Below are 3,627 nucleotides of genomic sequence, written 5' to 3'. Positions count from 1 at the left end.
TAGAATAATTATATTACTTTAGTTAATATATATTCTTCAAAAGGACATTTAAAATTTATTATGTTGTATTAAAAGAATTAATAACTATAGTTTATTAGTTTCTCTTAAAATAACATGTTATTTTCTTTGGTCAATCGAATAATATGATAACAAAATAGTTATAATAAACGAATAAAATGAAATGTGCACATAAATTTTTTCAAGAAAAAAAAAGTACTCTTAATTATATATGAAAGGAAAATTTGCTAGTGAATGGGTACATGGCTATTTCAATATTTTTTTAACGGTTGATCCTAATCATAACATATATATTATATATAATTAAAATCAATGGTTAAAAATTATTGAAATATCGTTGTATTGTTATATTTAAAAATTTTCTGATATTGAATAGACTAATTATTTAATAATATTTCTGTAGAATTTTATTTTATATTGAATAGCTTCAAATTTTAATTTTTTTTGAATAACTTAATAACAACACGTAATGCAGTGAATAACTGTTTAGATATAATTTTATTTTAATTTTTGATTCTGTTACCCACTTATGTGAACGTTGTGGATCTTTTGAAATAAAAGATAATAGACTTGTTGTAACTGCCATGTATTTTATGCTTTGACTGCGTGCGTTTCGTGTAACTGTTACGTGCTTTTAGTGGGCAGCATCATAACTTTGTATACATAAGAACCTCTAAACCGTGAAAAATATTTTCATTCCCGCTTAAGAATGGAAATTGATAATAATACCTCCCGGTGTGTTGATAAAAGTATCAATGAAAACCAATCTGGTCAGGTTGAAACCCTCCACTCCAACAGTTTTGTAGATGGAATAGTTGCCTCTTTGAAGGTGTGATATGTTTCAATCTAAGTGTATCTATTATGCACGATTGCAATTAAATTTTTGTTAATATTAATATTGTGTTTTTGCAGGATTTGCACATCAAAATAACTGACTTGGAGAGATTGTACAACAGTATGAAGGGAGAGATGGCCATTCTTCAAGTTACCGTACTGGACCTTGGAGACCGCCCAGCAGCTCCTGATCAAATGCCACAACGGCATTATCTAGCTGACGGGGTCAAAGGGAAGGAAGTACTTGAGAAAGACTATGCAAACATAGAAGAAGATATTGATGCCATTCTTGGTGGAAGCGAGCCTGAGAATACCAGTACTCCGCTGAATGGAAAATCTCAAAAGATAACAATTATCAACCTGGACGAAGAAATGATAGCACAATCAGGAAATGTCAATTATACTCGCACCTATCTTCGTGAAAAGGTATATCTTTATATTAGGTATTTGTTTTCATTTGGAGCATTCGTATATTTTAGTTATTAATTTTTTAGTTATATTTTTATATAATTCGTGTAGGCAAAAAAAGCATCCAAAGCTGCTTTGAACTCGTCACCCAAATGTCACAACTCAAGTGAAAATAGGGCGAAAGAGGGGCAGACCAAAAGGATCTAATGGACCTAGAATACTATCAGCTGAAATTGGTTGTGTACTCCCAGTTGAACTGAAGTCTAAATTCCGTCCAACTAAGGAAATGCAGTTGACACTACAAGAATGTCAAATATCACTTTATGTATTTGGCCATGACCTATACGAAGGGTAAAAAAATTCAGTTAGTTACTTAACAAAAATAAAGCATAGATATAAATAAGTTATATCTTGATGTCGAATATTTATTTCTTTGTCTTTTGTATTCGTAAGTTTTTATATAACTACAATTTTTTTTATCTACACAGGGAAACTCTGTTCAAAAATAAAAATATTGAGATGAGTCGAGCAGATTTTCAGTGTCTCATTCCTGGCAATGAAGTACACTCCAATGTAAGTAAATATAGTAATTTTTATTAGATTGGTGAAAAATATACTTTAGTAATTTACATGTTTATTTTCATGTAGATTTTAATGCTGGCTGCCCTTAAAACAACAATGACACAACGTATTGATGATGCCTTCGAAGATATGTCCAACAAAATAACAACTTGATCTCTACCACCACAATTTGGGGTAAGAAATTTCGATTACTGAAGCAAATTTATAGTCCCACTGAAACTAACGATTTATAATCTCAAAAATTAGGTTGATGCCCTTAACCCAGATATGCTACGTCAAGAGGTGTATGAGAAGTATAAAAACATGTGGATGCCGAAGTCTTATGCGTTAAAATATGTATTTTATTCTCACTCAATCTCTATTTGGATTTTTTTTTACTCTAATTGTCCATGAATATGTCCACACAGATATATGTTCCACTCATTGACGACATTTTTCACTGGTTCTTGATGGTAATATCTATTGACGAGGGAAAGGTGTACAAACTTGATTCATATCCAAATCCAAAGCGAGATATCTCCAAAAAATTCGTCATGAGATGGACGGTGATATATTTAATCTTCTTCGTGTATTTTTAGTCGTTGATAGTAGAGTAAACTATATATTTTTTAATACTACTTATTATTTCCTAGTAGTTCATATGATGCTACTATAAATGTATCATGCATAATAGAAAATAATTTTTTAAACACAGGTTTTAATTTAATTTTAATATTTTTCTGTAAATGTTATTTAAAGTTTATTCGTCATTAACATGTTTTTCTAATTCATTTTGCTTTGGGCCATAGCTCGGTCTACTAGATTTTATTTTCTCTGGTCCGTACTCCAGCACTAATATATTAGACAAAAAAAGCATTCCAATGGACAATTGGCATCTCTGTAATGCTCGTGGCATCCCTGATTGCAACACAAGGTATAGAGCCTATTTTATTGTGATATGTTTGTTAACTAGATCATGAATAGTAATGATCCTAATTATTTAAATGACTTGAATTTTATAGTGATAATTCCGCTGTTTGGTTGCTTGAGTGGATGGCAATGGAGGACATGTTTCAACCCAATCTCACTGCTAGGGTAAGTTAACAAATTTCTACTTTGTGTACTTTTTGTTTCTTTTGACATACTAATTAATTTAACTTCTACCTTTTGTAGCCTCCTGATTCCAAGATTCGAATGCTTGCGGCATGTGCAACTTTAAATGGGACTCACAATGAATACAATGACATGGTTAGACATCGTTCTGCAGTTAGATGGAAAGCATTGGTTGGCAATTAAATAGTTACCTTATTTATTACTAGGAAAAGATAGAATGCATTTGATTTGATTGTTCGCTATTTATGTTATTTGTTATGGGGCCTATTTATTAAACCAATTACTTTTTTTTTCATTAGCTTTTATCCGTATTCCTTAATATTTAGGATTTTTTAGTTACATAGCTTTAATATAGCATATTATATTGTCGTTGAAATTCAATTATGCACTCCCTAATTCTATTTTACTCAAAATTATTTTCTTTTTTCCTAGCCTAATGTAATATACTAGTAGATAAAATAATCTATAGCTATATGGCAGTAAAATAATATATATATATATATATTCTCATTACAAAATGTTGTGTTTTAGTAAACTAATTATTTTTTCATTTAGCTAGTATGTTGTTTATAGTAAACTTAGAATATTCACAAATTTAAATTTTATTTGGGTGAGTTTATATAAAAATTTAATTATCTTTATTCAAAAAATTATTTTAACAAATAAAAATACATTTTATGTTTAAGTATATTA

The sequence above is a fragment of the Arachis duranensis genome, chromosome 5 (assembly GCF_000817695.3).
Source record: "Arachis duranensis cultivar V14167 chromosome 5, aradu.V14167.gnm2.J7QH, whole genome shotgun sequence".
Classification (NCBI taxonomy): domain Eukaryota; kingdom Viridiplantae; phylum Streptophyta; class Magnoliopsida; order Fabales; family Fabaceae; genus Arachis; species Arachis duranensis.
Note: the sequence above shows the minus strand (reverse complement) of the source record.